The sequence below is a fragment of the Carya illinoinensis genome, chromosome 13, assembly GCF_018687715.1.
Source record: "Carya illinoinensis cultivar Pawnee chromosome 13, C.illinoinensisPawnee_v1, whole genome shotgun sequence".
NCBI lineage: Eukaryota > Viridiplantae > Streptophyta > Magnoliopsida > Fagales > Juglandaceae > Carya > Carya illinoinensis.
Genome location: NC_056764.1, coordinates 10,804,604 through 10,827,128, shown reverse-complemented (window position 1 = coordinate 10,827,128; position 22,525 = coordinate 10,804,604). Strand labels below are relative to the sequence as shown.

Sequence of the window (22,525 nt, the reverse complement as noted above, 5' to 3'; positions counted from 1 at the left end):
TGTGATATAATTGATCAAAAAATAAATTTTATTGAAAACAGTATTAATTTAAATTTTAAGTATAAATAAATCAATATTAATACATAAATTAGTGTGCGATTGTGCTTATATATAGTAAAACTCTTAAAGAAATGATTCATTGCTCAATTTTATGGAGTATGTCGTCATTCATTCTTTCCATCTTTGAATCTGGACATTACATAATTGCTTAACCAATCATCCCAAGTTTATAAATTTTAAGTAGGAGCAATTGCCTCTACTCACTTAAACTTTGACTCCTTTCTTTTATGCTTTTAATTGCTATTTTTGCTTCTTTGATATTACTACTTTGATTTGATACCATGTGAACTTTTTTATCTTTAGATCTGTTTAATAATTGTTGGTTAATTTTTTTTCACTTCTACTTAGAAGCTTCAGTTGCAATCTAAATCCATACAAAACATTGTTCTTATAGAAAGATTCAAGCTAGTGGTCTTGATGAGTCAATCCATATTTGACGAGATTCTTCAAGACAATGGAGCTACCTCCAAATTTGCAGGACGATGGCTCTGAATCATGGGAGGCATTTCTATTATGTGTTTCGTTTTCACAATCTTATTTTTCTTTTGAATTTTTCACATTTACTTTTTGTAAAGTTGATGTTTTGCATTGTGATATAAACAATAATGTTATATATACTGCATTGTGTGTGTTGATGTTTATTATTAATTAGTTTGTTTTATAAAAATTTGAATGGACAAGAAAAAGTTTAAAATGCCTATAAAGATATTCATTATAAAAAAAAAAAAAAAAAAACGCTTATAAAAAATAATAACATAATGGCCTATTGAAAAAGGCCCTTTAAAAAGTGTTAAAAATATTTTTTATTTTTATTTATAAAAAAAAAAAGCTTTTGAAGTGTTTAAAAGATATGGTTTTTTTTTTTTTTAAAAAAAAAGCTTCAAAAAGTGCTAAAAGAATTTATTTTTAGAAATGGATAAAAATGTTGTTTTGAAAAAAACTGTTTACAAAGTGTTAAAAAAATAATTTAGAAAAAATGTGAAAAAATATATATTAAACTGGATATCCGAGCTCAAATTTAAAACCCGCCCAAGTTTTAGCCAAATTATTTGGATGGATATCCACCCGGTTTTAAACAAGTTGAATCCAGATCCGAACGCACGACCCTAAGCTTGTTAGTAGAAATTGAGAGCCTGCTTGTCTTATCAATACATTTTGTTGGTATTTTTTAATAATAGAATTTTTGTAATTTTTTTTTCAAATGCAATAATGGCAGCATTAGAATTGGAAAATTCTAAACATCCCCGGGCTGCATCCCCTTTGCGTCCCCGTTGCCTACATAGTTCCTCTCATCCTCCCTCTCATCCCACCATAACCCAGCCGAACCCTCAAGCTCCAGGATTAACCCTAACTCATCCCATTCTAACCCACCCAAACCCTAACCCTAACCTCCAAGCTGAAACCCAGACGAACCCTAACTCAAAGATTAGGGGAACCCATGAAGACACTTGCTTGAGAAACAACCCATTCCAGAACGAAACAACCACCGCGAGCTGCACGGGCAGTAGATAAGCTGTGGGAAGACCGAAGGAATTTAGGTTTATTTCGTTTCTTTATATTCTTATTGCCTTGTTACCTTCTATACCCATTTTCGAGTTTAGACTTTTTCATATATACGCTACAACTAAAGCTTGCATTTAGTTATTCAATTCTTGTTTTGAATATTTCTCTGTTGTTGCTCTTGGAAATGGATGGTCGGATATTGCTATGAATGTACTTGGTGCTATTTGGATCGGTGTGGATGGATTCTCATGATTCTCATTTAGTTATTCAATTCTTGATTTGAATATTTCTCTGTTGTTGCTCTTGGAAATGGATGGACGGATATTGCTAAGAATGTACTTGGTGCTATTTGGATCGGTGTGGATGGATTCTCATGAAGTTAGACAATAGTGTTTTTTTTAGCCCTTTTTTATTTAGATACGGATCTTTAATTGATGAATGTTTCGCGTATGTGCATTCAAATGTTTTTTCTTGGCCCTAGTATGAATCAATCCATGGTTTTTCTTGGGTTGCACATAATTTCAGAGTAGTGTTGTCTTGTTAGAAGAAATGCGAGAAGCGTATTTCAGAGTAGCGTGCAGCATTATGACATAACGATATACCAAATTGAAGCTTTGGTAGGAAGATATAATTTTCATTGGCTAGGTTTTTTCAAATTGAACTTTGAATGCTAGTTTTTTTTTGTTGGTAGGGCGTTAAATTTCTGGTTTAAGAAATACAAGGAAAATAATTATTTGGAATAACAAGAAAATGGTTCTAAACTTGGGTATAAGGAAGTTGTAAAACATAAATATAGTTCTAAACTTGGGAGAGAAGAAGATAATTCTGTCAGCAGTTGTTTAAAATTATTTTGTGGAGTTTTATTTTTTATTTAGCCACATTGAAAACTTGGGATTAGAAGCTTTTTTAAAAACCATTATAACTCAGGATTGTTGGTTTATGTGTTTCAGAGTAGTATTTCACTAACTTCCCTTCATTGGCATAATTGGAAAGTTAAAAACTAATTATACTGAACAGAATACTTTCTAAACTTACTGCTCTTCATTAAATTGTCAAAACTTGCTGCTCTTTACCAATTATTCCATCATTATTCAATTGTTTTATGGGGGTTCATCTTAGAATGTCAAAATCCACATCATCAATATCTTCATCATCTTTTCCCAAACGTAATTTGGGAAAAGAAGTGTGCTTCTGCGAGCTGGAAGCCACATTGAAAAACTACTACAAAAAATCCTAGAAGACCCTTCTTAGGGTATTCAAAGTATAATACCCAGTGATTGAGCTGAAATATTACACATTTTAGCTATTAAAAATCAATGTATTTTAAATTCATCATGACATTATTATTGGTTTTAAATAGAAAAATGGTTAAAATGAATAAATCAAAGTTGTGATTTTAATTGATTAAAAGCATGAATTTCTGCTTGAATTCTACCAACTATAGATTACTGTGCATTCTAATCTGTTCCTCTAGAATTGAGAAACAAAATAAACTGAACTAGGTCAATATTGGAATAGCTTCACATGTCTTCATTTTCGTTATCACAGTTCATTGGACACATATTTTTGCTCTTTGTGTATGAGTTATGAGTTCACATACTTCAAATATATGTATATTTTGTTTATCTTGCATGTTTGGTTATGTCTTTCTCTTCTATTGATTCTCTACTTTTCATTTCCATTTGTTCATGCAATGCCTATTCCAGGCCTTTGTTCTACAACAAAAAGGTGATTTAATGAAGATATCATGGATCCAAGCATATATGGTGATGAATATAGGCTTAGAGCTTCAAGAGACCAGTTTAATCAAATCCAACAAGGAGTAGCTCAAGTGAATCCGAAACTATATGAAGAAAAAGGCTGCTGCTCTCCACCAAATTTAACATTGAAAAAGTCATAAAAGGCTGCTTCCTTTCCATTGAATTAAACAAGAACCGAAATGAAGGAAGAAAGAAAGAAAACATGTGACAAATTGAAGAGATGCCGTGCTTGAATCTTGAAGAGAAGTCGGCTAGAGTGAATTGTAGTTGGGGGAATGAATTGAATTAGTTTGGACCGGTCAAAGCAGTAGGTGAATGAAGGAACATGTGCTGAAATTGAAATAACAAATTGAAGAAACAAAATGAAGAAACCGTGCAAGAGTTAGGCAAGAGTTAGGTAAGAGTTTGGCAAGAGTTAGGCAAGAGTTAGGCAAGAGTTTGGCAAGAGTTAGGCAAGAGTTTGGCAAGATGTTTGGCTATAAAATGAGGTGCACACCGAAGCTTTAGAAGAAGAAGGGAGGACAACTCAATCTTAGAAAAACACTTGTCAACACACACAATTTTCTGCTGTATACTTGAAAGAATTAGCTCCTTTTTGTTTTAAGAAATTTTGTTTCTCCTTTTAGTTTCAAAGCTTTGTTGTTTTAGCATTTTTTTTAGTGTATTAATATTTGTTCTAGAATTGTATTTCATTAAGTGTAATACCTTAATTTCCATTAAGTTACTAGTTTGTTTCATTACTAGTTTGTTTCATACAATAAAAGAAATTGTTTTATAAGTTTTTAATCAAGTGTGCTATTTTGTTTCATAAAGAATTGTTTTAGAAGTTCTAAATTAATTGTATTACCTTAATTTATTGCAAGAAATGTTTGGTTTTAAGCTTTTGTTTTTGTTTTTGATTTTTCTGAACATCATACGTAGAGAGCAGAGGAATTGTTCTAGAGTTTTTATACGTAAGAAATTGTTCCTTTTCGTTTCAAATTTCAATTGAATCGTGAAAGGACGTTTTCGTTTAGACTTTTCGTTCCCTATTTTATTTAACTTCAGTTTAAAGTTTATAGAATACTTTTGAGTTTCTGTTTACTTATTTCATGTTATTTATTTGTCTTACTTCTTTAAGTTTTCATTTAATGGTGATTACAACTGTTATGTGTTATTTTAAGAATTCGTGATTTAAATACAAAAATGAATTCTAGAATCTTGGTTTTGGGTATTTTAAATTTTCCATTCATGTTTTGTCGATTACTTTCTAATTTAGTTTAATGCTTAATTTAGTTTTATTAAATTCTGAGTTTAATTTATAAGTCCTTCACATTCCAATCCAACAAACAAAAAAATTCAAAAGACATGAATCTAGTCCATGACTAGTACCCTTTTCCATCCATTGCATATACCATCATTTTATTTTCTCTTTGTGAAGATTTTCACATTTTTTCAACAAGTTTAATTTTAAGCAACTTTCCCTGAGGAGACGATCTAGGAATTTATTCCTAATAATTACACGACATCCTCCTGCACTTGGAATAGCATTAGTGCTACTCATTTTTGAGTGAGTCAAGTTTTTGGCGCCGTTGCCGGGGATAAGTTGTTTAACTTAAATTTAAACTTGTTATTTTATTTTATTTTTCTTTACCATATTATCTCTGGTGACTCATCTCATTTACATCAACCACTCATCTCTACCATATTAGATTGATGTATCATGTCATGCCAGTATTTCAAGAAGGTGGGTCTGAGCCAATACAATCAGCTAACTGGGTCAATCGAGCACAGAATCAGCCTTTCTCCAACACATATAATCCAGGGTGGAGAAATCACCCAAATTTCTCATGGAGAAATGATCAGCCTGGTCGGTCCCCACCACCTCAGCAGCAACCATTTAATCAAGGTGCTCCTCAGCACCAGTATCCGTCATATCAAAATCCTCAGAGCTATCCTTATGTAGCTCCTCCTGGATTTCAGCCTCATGTAGCTACACAAAGTCCTCAGCTTTCATCATCTGCAAAGAAGACACTAGATGACAGTATGGCACAGATGGCTAATACACTTCAGCAATTCATTCAGGCCACGACAAATAATACTCAGACCATAAATGAGTTGCGTGGCACTGTTAATAAGATGAGCACAACCTTGAGCACCATAGAGAAAGGGAAATTTCCTACACAGCCTCAACCTAATCCTCAAGTATACAGACAATAACAACATCAAGTGCATAATGTCTCAGGAGACGTTGTTGAGACAGCAAAAGCTGTTCTTACTTTGAGAAGTGGGAAGGAAGTTCCCCGACCTGAGATGACCATAGACACAGAGGTAATTGCTCCTACGCCTAAAGATGCAGCAGAGATGGATGAAGCTGAAAAAGAACCAGAGGTAGCGAGACCAGAACAGAAGAAGCCTGTGAGTGCAGATGCTAAAACTAGTAAGGGATACCAACCTGTGGTACCCTATCCTCAGAGATTGGCAGCTGGCAAAAGTGGAGTTGTGAAACTTACCTTTGGGAACATGGCACTTGAGTTGAACGTTTTCAACGCTTGCAAGATGCCAGCACATTTTGACGAAACAAGTGATTTGAATGCTGTGGAGAGTTTGACACCAACAAAGTTTATTTGCTCAAATTCTCCTTCCTCTGATAATGATTCTATTTTTCAGACACCTGAATTTTTACTTGATGAGAAAATTGATCATATTAATGGAGATGACTTTGAATTTTTTGATTGTTTTGCAGATTCTTCTTTACCATTTCAAGAGACTGAGCGAATACCTTCTGAATGGTCCACCCAAAATAAACGTCGGTTTCTCTCCGAGCAAAGAAAACAGTTTCAAAAATTTTGCAAATCCCGATGGAGTGGGCCGTACATTGTAAATCCCAGGGAAGTGTTTTGATTTGCTTCTCCTTCTTTACAGTTTTCTTTACTTGCTTTGTTTTTATTTGATCGTTTGCTTTGATTTTATATTTCATGTTGATTGTTTGTTTTGCTTGCTTAGTTCTGTGCACTTTGTTTTCTTTCGTTCGATTCATTGAGGACTATGTGTGGACTGAAGAAAACGGTGCGTTAGTAGACACTGTAGATAGTTGAAAAAAATAATTGGATCCGTCCGTGACCTGACAAGTGTGGCTGGAGATTTGAAAGTTGAAAAAAATGATTGGATCCATCCGTGACCTGACAAGTGTGGCTAGAGATTTGAAAAAAATCGCCTGATGTTGTTGACAAACGAGATTGAAGGCTCCGAGTTTCTAAGAAATGTCATTTTCACCGAAATTACATTACTCTTTGACTTGGATGATAGCTCGTCTGGTTCTTTGTGCTATCTCTATAAAATCAGTCCTGAAGTTCAACCAATCCGCATCAAGTTTTCTTCTCATCTCTATAACTCATCTGCATTCTTTCAACATTCTCGTTTTAAGCCTTCTATTCTCTTGTCAATGGCTCATTCCTCTAGCATTTCTCTAAATCCATCCATGAGGCATTCTGCATCTCAACCTCCTGTCCTTTCTGCAGCTACCATTAGTGCCATGTTGCAACAAGAGAATACTAGTATGGCTAATAAGTCAGACTCCGATGCTATCTACGACTTGGTGAGTCTTGGGACTCGCTACTCATCCTCCATTGTTGCAACTGTATATGCATTAATATAATGCACAGTTCCTGTTATTAATAAATGCATGAAATATTTCTGAGCAGGGCTTACCATATTGTAAGTTTTTCAAGTAGTTGGATGGTAATGAAGTGATTGAGCTACAAGTTTAAGAAAGAATTGATGAACTGTTAATGAAGGAGAAAGAAGTAGAGAAGATACTTGAGATGCTGGAAAAGAGGGAGATTGAGCTCCATAAGATAGTGGATCGCCTCGAGAGGGTAAGCATGGTGCTGTCCAATAAAAGCGACGAGGTTACGAATAAGGAGTTGGTGCTTAACGCACAAGAAGCTAGAAGAAAGGGATTGTGCACGCTATTTTGGATTTATTGTTGTTTTGTACTTGTACATGCATTTTACCTAGCTAACTATAAGTGAATTTGGGATTGTTGTTAACTAGTTCGTTGTATTTTGTGGAATATTATCCTAGTTATCTAACTGAGATGGAGATGAATGTAATTGAAGTAAAAGCTCAGCTTGTTTCTGCCCAAATGGTTGGTTATATGAAATTGATGGAAGAAACTTGATTGGAAAATGGTGTTGTTTCTTAGTAATTATTTCTTGTGGATTAATGTGATGGAAATTATAGTTAGTTGAGATGTTATTTTTGGAAGGTTGATGAAATATTTTTTTGGATAATATCCTTGTGGAATTGATCTATTGGCATGATTCCAGGTGCTTCTCTTTTCTAGCAGCAATTTGGTCTATCGGTTATAGGCCAAATTGCTGTTGGACAGCACCATGATGGACATGTAGGCGTCCGAATATCTAGCAGGTGTACCTCAAATAATTGTGGTAAATTGGAGATGTTTAAATGTGCACTTTTCTGGAATTCTACATCACGTTGTCCATGCTCATACTCAGTAAAAATATTATTCTTTATCTTTTCGATTTGACAAAAAATATCCTCTCTATTCTTTATGACCTTCATCAATCAGTTAAAACTAATACCCAGAATCAAAGTTTAACACAGAAGTGCCAAATAAACTCCTGCATACTTCCGCAACAGGTGTATCTCCTTTCTCCACGACCCGAGTATCTCCTCCATCTCGCTAATTAATAAAAAAAATACATTAATAACAAATACTGGAAGTCTTAATAAACCAATTCCACACCCGAATAACAAAAAAGTATGGTACCTCTTTCCGCTTTCTCTTTACCGGTGCTTTCTTTGTCTTTGCTTTTGCTTTCCTCATGTCTATCTCCATCCTGGATGCTCTTCTTAGAGATAGAAGTCTGCCTTTGCCTCGCACAACACGTGGATTGTGTACTTCCCCAGGACACCCGACCGTAGTATCATTTGCCGAAGGATCCACATTAGAACCAATTTGAGTGAAAGATGGGGGTTCTTCATTTGCACGATACAGCTCAATCATGGCATATAACTTACTTCTCGCATCCTCAGTATGCTTTCTCGAGCTAGCTGCATGAGTAATCATATGATAACAAATACTTAAAAGACTTGAATATCTATTAGCATCTGGCCGTTGGTCCCCCTCATCATAGCTACTGTGGATTAATGTGTATCACCTTTTAATATCCTTCCTCCATCGATCTAAAATGTATATTTCCGGCAAATGTCTAATATCGTTACACCTGAATACAGCCAAGATGTGCTGACACAATATCCCCCTCATTTCAAATAAACCACAAGAGCACTTTGCAACTGCATCATCCTCACTAAAGTCCACAAAATGCCGAACCAACTTAGTGAACTCCTCCAAAGCTACTTCATCCTCAACCATATATGTCTTTACTGCACCATCACTTTTATGTAACTTCGGATTCAAGTCAATGATGCCATTGACTTGCTGCTGAACTTCCTTGAACTTCGCAATTGTGTACAACTCTTGGAACCTCTTTTCAATTGGAGATCGAGATATGTAGGGGATTGTGACATTAAATGACTGGAAGTCTGTGAGATTTTCTTTCTCAATCTTCTTTTTCAACGCGTTATCAAATTGGTCTACAAACTCCTTTAAGTTTGTCCTAGAATGTACATAACCGTCAAAGAATGCATTCATGCTCTCGTTTCGCTGCGTTGTACTCATTCTAGCCCAAAAACACTCCTTCAAATATGTCGGTACCCAATGTTCACGCTCAACGTAAAGGCTCTGCAACCACGCATTCTCATGCAAGTTGTAAGTGGTAATCAACTCATCCCAACACTTCTCAAACTCATCAACACGTTGGGTGTCATATACACATTTCATCAAGGCACTTTTCATCCCAGTTTTGTAGGAACCATATGAGCCAAGTTTCTCGGGAACTTTCTTCAGTATATGCCAAAGACAAAATTGTGCCGGGTATTTGGAAAGACAAGAGCGATTGCATTTTTCATCGCTCTATCTTGATCAGTGATAATTGCTTTCGGAGCGATACCATCCATGCATTGCAACCATGTCTCAAATAACCACACAAATGTCTCAGTATCCTCACTAGAAATCAAGCCAGCTCCCAACAGAATTGACTACCCATGGTGGTTTACACCAACAAATGGTGCAAAGGGCATCCCATATCGATTTGTTAGGTATGTGGTATCGAATGTCACCACATCGCCGAAATATTGGTACGCTGCTCTACTACGGGGGTCTGACCAAAAGACATTCTTTAACCTCCCGTCATCATCTATGTCCATCATATAAAAAAATCCAGGATTTTTATATTGCATCCGTAAGAAATACTGTCGAAGCGCTCCAGCACCACCTGCGCCAAGTCGTAGATGTCTTGCCTTGTCAATATAATTGCGACAATCCTTTTCGAGAAATGGGAGATTCTCGAATCCACCCGCTCCAACAACGAGAAATCCGTAACTCTTACTAGCTCGGATGCCAGCCAAATCATTGGTATCTAGGACCCTTTTTACGGCATCACTAACTTCTCTATTACATCGAAAGAAGCGGGATTTCTTCGGACTGAGGCCATGGTTATGGATATTATGTACTGTCGTCAACCTCAGCACTCCATCTTGCTTTAAGGCATTAATCCTTGCCTTACATTCTGTCTTTCCTGTTGGACGTGGCTTGGCAACATTCAACGTCCTATTTCGGGCCTTCCCACCTCGGGCACAACAAAGAGTGACGTATCTAACAGAGTCATCTTCTCCCCTATCAGTCCGTTTTGTCATCACCCCAAACTCGCATTTTTTACCGTATTCCTTATAATAACATAATAGCTCTTCAAGGGAATTAAACTCCATTCCCGACTTTGGCTCCTCAATCGTATCATCATCAACCACTTCGACATTTTGAGATTTCAAGGGACTGCCAATATTAGATTCCGTATGATTTGGTCGTTCCTCAGTACGCTGTTCAACCATAGGAGATCCACAAGGCGCTTCAGATTCCCAACCATCAGCTCTATTATCGAGTTCTAAACCAACTATCTTGCTCGTGGCAGAGCTTGTATTGCTGATAGGAGTCGGAGGTTCCATGATTCCTTGAAATCCGTAACCAGATTTCTGCAACAAATTATAAAAGCTCATCAATCTAACTGCAGATAATTAAGGCATCTTATTTTTGTAATAGTTGCAAAAAAGACAACTTATTCACATAAAATCCGCTACAAGTTATCACTACTTGTATGTTGATTGGATATTGGTTACCAGCCGGATATGGTAGAAAAGTTGGTGACCACGTAGGCACTGGTCCAAAGTAACCAGCCATGTAAGGTGGAATGTTTTGCGTGGTTGATGGTATGGCCTAACATTATTGGATAAAGTTATTGATATATTTTCTAACAAGAAAAATCAACAGTACCAATATTATTGAAGTGCACAATTATATAACATACATACCTCCGATGGAGGATTTGAGCTAGATGATGGACATGTAGTTGGCTGTTCATTCTCGTTTCCCATGCTGGGAAAATATAATAGAACTACAACTAGGATTAAGTAAGTCTTAATAAATATGGAGGCCAATCATAATTAATGGACATCATCAATTCATGTACATATGTACTATTCCAGAACATGCATGTACATGCAAATACACATATGTATATGAAATGAAGAGAAATCCAAACAAACCCCAGCTCTCCCAGTCTTAACTCGCCAGTCTTACCAATGCTCAAAATTTATCATTACCCACTCTAAAAAAAATGCTCAAAATTTTTTATTTTTATTTTGAGAATTCAATTTGAAAATAATAGAATAAAAAACATAAAATGAGAAATATATGTCAATTACAGGCCCTATTGGACATTCTCAGATTTTCTTGTTTAGGTGCGGGATGCAGGTAATCTTTTGACTAGAGCAGGCTTCAGCCTTCTAGGTGTTGATGTTGATGAACATATTGTTAAATATCCAAGTGGTAATTATTTTCCTTTCTCATCTTTTGATGTATGTTTTCATGATAAGAACAAAAGGTTATTGTTGGTTTGCCAATTCAGTAGTCTAGATACTGGTGTTCACCAAAATACCTCTCATTTGCCTATTCCTCCACAAGTGTCAAATTCATTACAGAACCTCAAAAACGTTACAAATTAATCACAGAGCCTCAAACCTCCGTGACCCTCAAATTCATTACAAATTCTAAGGAAAAGTCTAACAATAATGCTAGATACATCCCCGGTTAAAGTGCAGTTTACTGAATGAGCTTTCTCCTTCGTGAATCAAACGCAAGTACCAAAAAAATAAACCCAAGCTACTGAAAAAACCCAAAAAAACCCACTACTAAGCAATAGAAAATGCCCAAAAACAAATAAAAATAAAGTTTAACACAGGAGAACAAATAAACAAACTAGAAAATGTGTAACAACAACTAAAAGCCACTTAAAACCGTTCTCTTACCCACAAATGCAGATGAAACAACAAGCTAAAAACCAGTTCTACCTCCTCGGCAACGTCTCTGCTTGGGGTTTTTAGATCCTGCACAGTTTTCTTCACCGTTCTCTTACTTACTCACAAAAACAGATGACTGCACAGAGGAATGAAGGGTTCAGCTCCTCGGCGATGGGAGCTTCCGGTTCGGCGATGAGAGCTTCCGGTTTCGCCTCTGCCCGCTTCTCTTCAAAATCACCTCAAACCAATTCCTCCCGCGTTCTCTGCTTTCTTAAGCCTTTTTCTCTCTCTTATTTTTTTTTCCCGGCTGACGTGGCGTCAGTCAGTTGCCACGTCAGTCACGAGGACGCGGCGGGGTTACGCTCCCGGTGGTATGTAGCATTATTGATTAGAATCTGGGAGCACTCGTTAAGGTGTTTTTATTTTTTATTTTTAAAAATTTTAAATTGTTAATTACATGTTTGAGATTGTTGTGTTAAAAATAATTTATAGTTTTATGACTTATAATTATAATTTAAATAATAAATTTTAATATTAAGAAATTATTTATTATTTGATAATAATATGTTTAAAACACTTTTAAACATGTTATATTTATTTGAAAAAAATAATAAATATATATAATATTTTAGAAAAGACTTTCTTTATTCATTTTATAGCAAAGATTGAATATATAGAAGATAATCCTATAAAAGAATACTATCCTGGGAGAGATCTAAAGCACTCTTGGCAAGCACATGTGCTACATTGTTTAAAGTTTAAACTCTTAAGTTGCATTTAGATGTTGAGTTAAACTAAACTGAATTGAATTTTTTTATAAATAATAATGATTTGAGATAATAGAGAGAGTTATATAGAGCCAATTTAATATTAATTTATATGTATTTAAATATTAAGATGGGTTTAATACTATTTATAAGAAGTTGAAAAGGTATAAGACTCACAAATTATTAAAAAGTTATTACAATGATTGAATAATTAATTTATTAAATCTTTTACTAATAAATAACGTAAATCAAACATAAATTCCCACAATATATAAAAAATATTACAAGAAGATATTTTGAGTGCTATAGAAACAAAATTTTCTTACTCCAAATGCATATTATTATATTATTTAATGACATATTATTTAATTAATAGTAAAAAAAAAGATAGATGAGAGGGAAAAAAATAAAGACTCACGGTGGCATGCTCGAGCGAAACACCAAAATTTTGTTAACCGCTCGGGGGAAATATTCTTATTTTCAATTTTCCTTTTATCAGTTGTAGGTCTCATGGAGGCATAAAGTTATTTGCCTTTTTTTTTCTACTGAGAATTGAGACACCAAAATGTGAAAGGAAGTTAATTTTGTTTGCCTTTTGTTAGCTGTGGATCTTATGGAAGTTCTTGATTACTGAGAACTTTTAAATGAGAATTTTAAATTTTAAAATTAAATATTAAAATATTATATTTTAATATTATTATTATTTTGAGATTTAAAAAAGTTAAGAAAAAATTAAATTATTTATTATATTTTGTATAAGAATTTGAGAAAGTTATAATGATGAGATGAGAATTTTATTTTTGAAATGAAAAATTTCCATAGCCAAACAGTACCTAAATGAGCTCAACGTTTACTCTACTGTATATTTAGATTTTGAATAGAGTTTAAAACTGAAGTGTAGGATTATTTATCTGGGTCGGATGATCCGGAATTCGGAAAACCGGATTCTAGTTCAGAAATTCGGTTCGGATTGTAAAATCCGGATCTACCCGATCCGGATACGGGTTTAAAACCCGGGTACCGGATTTTTAAAACCGATACCCGGATTTACGTATAAAACATAAGAATTAAAACCATTGTGATAAATCTGTCTCCGCCGCCCCAACCCCCCCCCCCCCCCTCTCTCTCTCTCTCTCTCTCTCTCTCTCTCTCCCAAGTCCCATTCTTGCAGGCCGATCACCAAAGGGAGGAGGCAGTCGTCGGTTGCTTGGGAGAGCTCACGGCATTCCTATGCTGCTCAAGGACAGCATATCCACCAATAACAAGCAACAAGATGGCTGGGTCATGCGCGCTGCTGGGATCTCAGGTAACAGGGGACGCCGGGTTTTTTTTGTAATTGGTGAAATAGAAAAGTTATCATGGTCAGCATTTTTCTTATTTAAGATGGCATGAGAGAAATCAGCAGCTGGAGTCTTGCGTTTTTCGCGTTTTGTGGTGGAGGTTTTATGCAGCATGGAAAGAAAGAGAAAGCTTGCGTAAAGAAAAGAAAGATTTGGATGGGTAAGAACAAAGTTGAGACTTGAGAGGACGATGTCTGGCTTGCGTAAAGAAAAGAAAAATCTGGATGGATAAGAACAGATTTGAGACTTGAGAGGACAATTGATGGCATGCGTAAAGGTTTTCTTTATAATAAAGTAGAGGCTTTTAGCGAGAGAAAGAAAGAAAGAAAAAAATAAAATAAAACTTTCCAATATTATGTTTTTCAAAAATAATAATAATAGCATGCAGACTTAAAAAAAAAAAATTAAAAAAAAAAATCCGATTTCAACTCGGAATCCGGAATCCGGGTTTTTAAAAATTCAGATTCATCCGGATTTCTGTCCAGATTTGATCCGGAATAACCCAGTCCGAGTTCCAGTCCGAATTTCAAATCTAGATTTCGGTCTAGATAATTCTGAATTTCCGAGTTAGAATTCGATTGAACAGCCTTACTGAAGTGAACTCAGATGCTTCTAACATACAAACGAGCCCTAACATACCAAGACTCCATCTGCTCACTTGATATCTTCACAGGCTTCTCAATTTTTTGAACATAATAATTGGGTAGTTGCCTATTTTGTACGTACAAGAGAGAATAAAAGAGCAGCATGTAGATATTTTTTGAGAACTTCTTAGATAAGGGAGGTGTTTTTTCTTGTGGAACTTTGGATTCAACCATTTGTATAAGATTGGTTCCAACTATACAACAATCAGTTGAGCTATTGTATGTTAAAGGAAACAAGTTAAGACTCAAGAGAATGTCTAATGTACCGGTTCATTTGAAATTTGTATTTCGTAGAGAGTTTGAATATCAAAAAAGTGAGATATCCGTGTCTATGTCGAAATAAACTCGAATTAATTTAATGTAAATTTTAATTTTATTGTAATTTTTATTTTATTACTATCATTTTATGGGGGGGAGTGTTAGCAGATCGTGCCATGTACTCTTAACCCTTCATCTGATTATAAACAATCATATGGTTTTTTCTTCATTTCTTCTTATAATCGCCATGATTTCAATAGGTTGTTAATATTTTCATTCTAATTTGTTTGATCTGGTGTATCATGGCTTCTTCCTCGCCCAAAGAGAATGGCCAATCTGTTCCAACTTCCAACCTAAAGCAAATAAAACTATCCATGCACTTCTCCAATCTGGATTTACTATATGACATCTCCGGGGACTCTCCAAGTGAAGACAACCAAAATCTTTTGTAGGAGACCAATGACTCCAATACCACTAAACATTAATAATAATAATAATAATAATAATAATAATAATAATAATGTTTTGTAAGTCGGTGAGTCATATACTGTGATATTAAAAATTTGTCGGTAGATGTAACACTATTTATTCAATTCTAATATTGCAAAAAAAAAAAAAAAAACAAATATTATAATCAATCTCTAGCTTCCCATATAGGCCCTGCATTTATCAGTTTAATAACGACCCTTTTTTACCCTGTTGTTCATGGAAATCTCGCCCATAATATATGATGCTAAACTCCTAAGATCTCTGCTGGATTACATCCTTAGGTTCCTTAACATCCCTGTGTCTAAAACACTAACATTTGTCTCGGAAAAAAAAAATTAAAATGAAAGTGAAATCAATATAATTTTGAAACGTTTTCAAACACCGATCATTCATTATTGTACTCGACCTTAATTAATTACATCCATATTAAAACTCCACCGTGAACAAGATTTCTTTGTTAAATATAATTTAATTAAGATTTCATGTTTATAAGTTTGTGAAATTTCCTGAAATAGTTTTGACCAAAAATCTAAACGTGACATTATTATTTAATTATATTTAAAATTTTAAACTATCACCATTAAATCCCCATGACTTTCATTTGATATAAGTTAAAATTTTGAGGTTGAGTTCTATCATAATCAAAGTCACCATAAGAAAATAAATGAACAATTGCGCTCGTCTGGTGTATGCCCAACCACTTTAGGCCATGTTTGGCAATCTTAAAATTCTTCAACAATATCTCTTAACATAAAATTTTAACTTTTCATCTAATCATTAATTAAACACAAAAAGAATACTTTTTTTTTTTACAAATTTTAACATAAAAAATAATTTTAAAAAATAATAGTGCTATATATACGTATAGTATTACACATAATATTATATATATAAGAAATTATATTTGTAGTCTTAAGATATGTAAGGTTCATCACTATTTTTAAAAATTATGAATAAATTTGAGATACACATAAAAAAATAATTTTTTTAATAGTGTATCTCATTTTATCAAAGAGAATGTACGGAGTTTACATATTCTTAAACTGTGTTTAGAATTATTCTATATGTATTGAGTATTTGCTCAATTTTATCCGTATTTTTTTTTTAATTTGAATTTCAAATGTCAAAATTTTTACCAATTTAATAACTGACACTTCAACATATATAGTCATGTAAGTAAAATTATAAGTATAGATATCGGATATCCTTTTTCTTTTTAAAAAAATCATAATAAAATAATTTTTTAACTTTATATATCCATTATTACAAACTCCAATACAATAATTATTTTAAAATGGTTTTTATTCAAATTTCTCCATCTAATTTTCCTAAATCTAATCTCAAACAAATTTTTAAAATTTTCAAATATTTCCAAACATTTTTTTAGTATTTCTCAAAAATCTCACTTATGGGTGGAAAAATCCTCACCTTAAAATTCAAACATCTTTTACATACCTTAACAATTTTTAATCCTTTAAAATAAATTCCATCTAATCATTAGATCAATTTTCGTAATTTTGAAAATAATAACATTTTTATAAAAAGACTATCAATCCAAACATACTTTTTCCATATTCCACTGCATGTACATTATTTCCTAAGAAAATCATTTAAAAATATTTTTAACCTTTTCTTTTTTTTGGCAAAGGGAAATAATAAAAAAAATTACTTGTCATCTTTAACTCACACAGCAATATTTTTAAAAAAATCATGAACGTATAGATGAAAAATGAATTTATTATCTCTACATTATATATTAATATGTAATTTTTTATATTTTTATTTAAATAAAAAATAATAATAATAAATCATATATTAATGCGTGAAATAGGAGAAATAAATAGAAATTTTCCGTACAAATATGTCTTCCGAAAGTTCTAACCTTGGGAGTGTTCTATATTCCGCCGTCCCTACCTTTTCTTTTTTCTAGGCCATTGTACGAAGCTTATTTTTAAATCTGAAAAATTATATGCATATATTATTGAACAATTTTAATTATTAAAAATATAAAAGGTCAACTTGATTGATGAGGCTAGCTGTCAGGTTAGCACCTCGTGTCGTGGATCGATGACACTCAGCTAGGTGACCACGACCAAGACTTTATAGCATTATTATTGAATTATCTAAATGTAAATATAAAATTTATATAATATAATATAATTTTATACTTAAATATTTTATTTAAAATTTATTTTTATATTATATTATCTATTTATTGGGTAAAATAATAATAAAATATTATAAATTTAATAATACTCTTTTAAAAAACTTTTATTATTATTTTTTCTAAATTTTGAACTTATATGAAAATACGTTATTATTTTTTATTAAATAATATGGAGAAATAATGCATGAGAAAGAATGAAAATAGGGAGAGAGAATATAGGGAGAGAGAGTGTGTATAAAGATATCATTTTTTATATATTTAGATGTGAAATAGTAAAAATCAAATTTGAACCTTAATTTTACTATTGCTAAAAGTCAAAAATTTTGAAATTAGATAATCAAATATAAAGTATTTTCAAGTTCTATTAGCTAAATTTTTTATTAGATTTGTATTTTCATAATCCAATGAGGATGCTCTTAGTCATAGTAAAATATTTCATCTTATTTTATTTAATTATAATAATTATTTTTAATTTTTATATAAAATATAATAAGTAATCGAACTTCTTCAAATTCAAAATCAATAATAATATTAAAAATTATTATTTTAATAATATATTATTTAACTTTCAATTTTTATTTCAATTTATCTCATCTTAACTCTCTATCTAAACAACATCTTAGGCCTCGTTTAGAACTTAAATCAATTCAGTCTAATTTTAAACTGAGGGCTAATTTGGATCTCAAGCTCTTTTTAACTCATCTCATCTGATCATTACAATTTTTTCAAATTTAAACAAAAAATATAATAAACAAAATTCAATTTTTTCAAATCCTAAAATAATAATAATATTAAAAAATAATATTTTAATAATATTTTATTCAACTTCCATCTCAACTCAGTCAACATTCAAACAGAGCCTAAGTTTAATATCCAAATATTCAATTCTCAAATCATTAAACTCATCTCAATTCAAAACTTTTTTATATGCGAGCTACAAAATTTTTCAACTCAACACCTATTTTACATGTAAGATCCATAATTTTTTTTAATTTTTTATAAATATATTTAAATTCATCTTAAGTAAGTCGTATAAAACTTATTTTATTATTTTAATTCACTATTATTCATAAAAAAATTCAATTCAATTTAACATATAAATGGGTCTTTCGCACTTGAAAAAGCAAAATGACGTGCGCATATCATTTTTCACAATATAAAATTAGGTATTGAATGAGAGATATTTATGTGAAGTGTATTATTCTCGCACTATATGTGATTTTTTAAAATTTTTTTATTTAAATATATATTTAAATAAAAATAAGAATAAATAACATATTAGTGCGTGCAATAAGCGAGACAAATAGAATTTTTTTTGTATATATATGTCTTCTGAAAGTTTAATCTCACAAGCGTTCAATATTTCGCCGTCCTATATTATCTTTTGGAAAAATGTTCGTAGACTCCCTTAAATTTACAGTTTATATATTTTAACTTTTTTAATTTATTTTTTTATTTAATAATCAAGGAATTAATTATTAATAAAATTATATATATTTTATTTTTTACTGATCAAATATGTTAAAAATATTTAAAAATAATAATTCCCACGTTTAGACCCGCTAGCACCATCCTCATCTTTTTAAAAAATGATAAGAGTAACCGCTCCGAATTATCCTTGGAAGCTACTGCTCATGTTTTTTAATTTTTAATTTATTCATTTTTTTTACTTCGTGTTTAAGAAATTTTTTAATAATATTATAAATTTTTTTTAAAAAAACTTGAAAATATTAAAAAATACACGTAAAAAATATATATATAAAAAAAAAAAAAACCTCCACTTATACCTGTTAAATGGAGGGGGCGCCCACACGGGCAGACTCTCCTTTTTATTGCATGCGTTATAACGCATGGTTTAAAGCCATGCGTTTCCAGCGTATTGAACACTGGCCTTTAAAGGCCAGCCGTGTAGGGGCTATATATAGCCCCCCTCCTTTTGATTCTAGTGCATCAATCACAATAGTGAAAATCTCTCTCTCACTTGTTCTCTCTTGAAATAGTTTATAAGTTGTGGATTTGTTAAGCGTTACTCTAGTTTTATAACTACGTAGTACACTTTACCACTAAGAGAAAACGCTTGATTTTGTCGCGCTGGAGAAACTTGTGGAGCATTTCTTTAAGCTAAGCCTGAGGTATTTTTCGCTGTGCATTCTTACATTGGTATCAGAGCTTTTTAAATTGCTTCCAGTTTCTTTTTGGCATATGAATGTAAATTGTGTTTTTTTTTATGTGATTTGCGCACATGTGGTGCTGCATTTTTTTAATAAAAAAAAAAGTTTTTTTGGCCGAAGCCACTGCAGTGATGCAGCGCTCACCACCCATACACGGTGGTGTAGCGTGCACCACTCCTCCACCTGGTGGTGCTGCGCGGCACCCCTGCAATGGTGCTGCGCGCACCACGTATGGTGCTGCAAGCACCCATGGAGCCCACGGTGCATGGTGCACCGTGGAGGCACCCAGTGGTGCTGCAAGCACCGCCTCGGTGCTGCGCGCACCAGGACGGTGCTGCGCGCACCAGTGGTGCGCCCAGGTGCTGCGGCAGCACCCAGCCTCCTTCGGAGGTTGTTTCAGACGAAAAACAACGCCGGTAAGCCCTCAAAAAGGTGGCTGGATCGATCTGTGTTTTTCAGTTACTGTTCACGTGAACAGTAACCGCTGGAGGAAGAAGATGACTTATGTCATATGTTTTTTGCATGGGCTTGGGCCCTTCGGCCCATTTTGTTTGGGTTAAAAAAAAAGGGGGAGACACGGGCTGGGCTTTTCAGCCCAATGTTTTTTTTTTGTGTTTTTTTTTAAACCAGACACGGGCTGGGCTTTTCAGTTGTGTTTTTTTTTTTGTTTTTTTTTTAAACCGAAAAAAAAATAATAATAATAATAAAAAAATTTTTTTTGGCATGATTTAATATATGCTTAGATATATTGTTATATTACATGTGATCTTTTATTTAATGTTTTAGATTAAATATGATAACATGTGAATATTTGGTTATATTCATGTTTTTATTTTTTCCATAATGTTATATTACATGTGATATTTTATTTAATCTTGAGATTAAATGTGATAACATGTATGTGTGTATTGAACATGTGGAAATGTGATTATTTTATCATCTATGAATGTTAAAGTTGAATGTTTAGACATTAGTCTTTATTTCTTTTAGTGATACAATAAAAAAATCCCACTAAGTAGTCTTAGTTAGAATTGTCAGTGTGAATGATAGGCTAAAAGAATTGCAGTGACCCCAGTAAGAACTGTAAATGTATTGTATAGCCAAAAGACCATGGTGACCCCAGTAAGAACTGTAAATGCACTGTATAGCCAAAAAGACTACAGTGGCCCCAGTAAGAACTGTAAATGCACTGATGGAACAAGAAAAATGGACTGTAATGGTCTCATATGAACTATCTTTGTAGACTGGCCCAACAGGTTGCTGTAGTCTGGTTGTCTTTGTAGACTGGCCCAACAGGTTGCCATGGTCTGGGTAGCTGTCCTTGTAGACTAGCCCAAAAGGTTACTGCAGTTTTAGTAGGTTATGTCTTTATATGTGATTAGACCTAGATGACTACTTAAGATAGTGAGAGTATGATTGAGATTTATGATGATAAATTCTCCCATATTTTTTAAAAAAAAAAGAAATTTGCGCGGGAATTGAGTTAGAAATCTAATAATTGGATGTTGTGGCGCAAGAGATGATTATGAAGCCTAGCGATTTTTCGATCTTGCGACATGTCTAAATTATTCTTTTTCTAATTTGAAAGGACGCGGCAGATTTCTTAGGTGTGTGAGTAATATCCCTTCTTTGCGTATTGTAGTGAAATGGCATCCAAGAATATTGTTACCGACTTAAACAAAGGGGAGAAATTAGATGGGGAAAACTATGACATATGGCATCGCAAGATCCAATATGTCTTAGATGAATAAGAGGTCTTGGAGGCCTTATCTCACACCCTTACTATGCCCGGGGAAGGGAACTCGGAACAACACAAGATAGATCAACAAGCCTATACCCAATGGGCTAAGAAAAATCCGTGCGCGCGCATAATTATGTTAAGCAGCATGCACAATGATCTAATGTGTGAGTTCGAGGTCTATGACACTGCCCAAAGCATGTGGGAGGCTTTGAAGTTGAAGTTTGGTGGAACTTCAGCCACTAGGTTGCGTGGATTAACCATGAGGTTCGACTCCTATAAGATGCGCTCTGGCCACACGATGAAGCAGCATCTTAGGGCTATGTCAACTATGATTTGCGAACTTAGGTCGGCAGGAAACAACCTGACAGATGAACAACAAGTACAGGCAGTGATAAGATCACTACCGAATTCTTGGGAGAATATGAGCCAGAACCTGACGCATAACGAGAATATCAAAGACTTTGATGATGTCTCACGTCACTTGGAATTGGAGGCTGAGTGCCTAGAGGCTGCTAAGCCCAATCATACGGCCTATGTGGCTAATGCTGGTCCGCGCAAGGCATCAAGGCCTAAGCGCAAGAAGTCCAAGAATGGAGTAGCTGCTGGACATATTAAAAAATGTTAGGAACTTCTCAGCGCACCAAGATGGGCAAGCGCGGGAAAAACAAGTCAAAATTAGAGTGCTTCAACTGCGGAAAGATTGGCCACTTCGCTCGTGACTGCACTGAGCCGAAGAAGGTACACTCTGACTTTTCTCGCATTGTTTTTGTAACTAGTCATGTGATGGTTGCTGACTCCTATCCTTTGTGGACTGTTGATTCAGGAGTGACGAGCACATAGCGCGAGATAGAGTGGGATTTGTGGAGTATCGCAGGATTCCAACTGGGAGCCATGATATTAAGGTGGGGAATGGAGCTGGTGTGGAGGTACTGGGACTTGGTACCTACAAGCTGGACTTGCGGGGTGGCCGCACTCTTTTCCTCCACAATGTGCTATACGCTCCCGAGATTCGACGAAACTTACTTTCAGTTGTTACTTTATTAAAACTTGGTTTTCGGGTTGTTTTTGAAAACAATTATGTTTCCTTTCATTTGGGCCATGGGTTTTATGGCAATGCTTTTCTTCAAAACGGTTTTATGATATTGGATTTGGTTTATTCTAATATAAATGAATCTATTGCTTTTCTTTCTTCATCTATTGATAATTT

The 22,525-nt window shown here is 33.7% G+C and overlaps 2 long non-coding RNA genes across 2 annotated transcripts; both read left to right on the top strand.

The window, feature by feature from the left end:
- Positions 1-6,839: 6,839 nt before the first annotated feature.
- Positions 6,840-7,493, top strand: LOC122291767. The gene is made up of 2 exons (XR_006236759.1): positions 6,840-6,900; positions 7,007-7,493. It is a non-coding gene; the product is annotated as an uncharacterized LOC122291767 (long non-coding RNA).
- Positions 7,494-13,628: 6,135 nt separating this feature from the next.
- LOC122291766 lies at positions 13,629-14,899 on the top strand. Its single transcript, XR_006236758.1, has 2 exons — positions 13,629-13,814; positions 13,892-14,899. It is a non-coding gene; the product is annotated as an uncharacterized LOC122291766 (long non-coding RNA).
- The last annotated feature ends 7,626 nt before the right edge of the window (positions 14,900-22,525 follow it).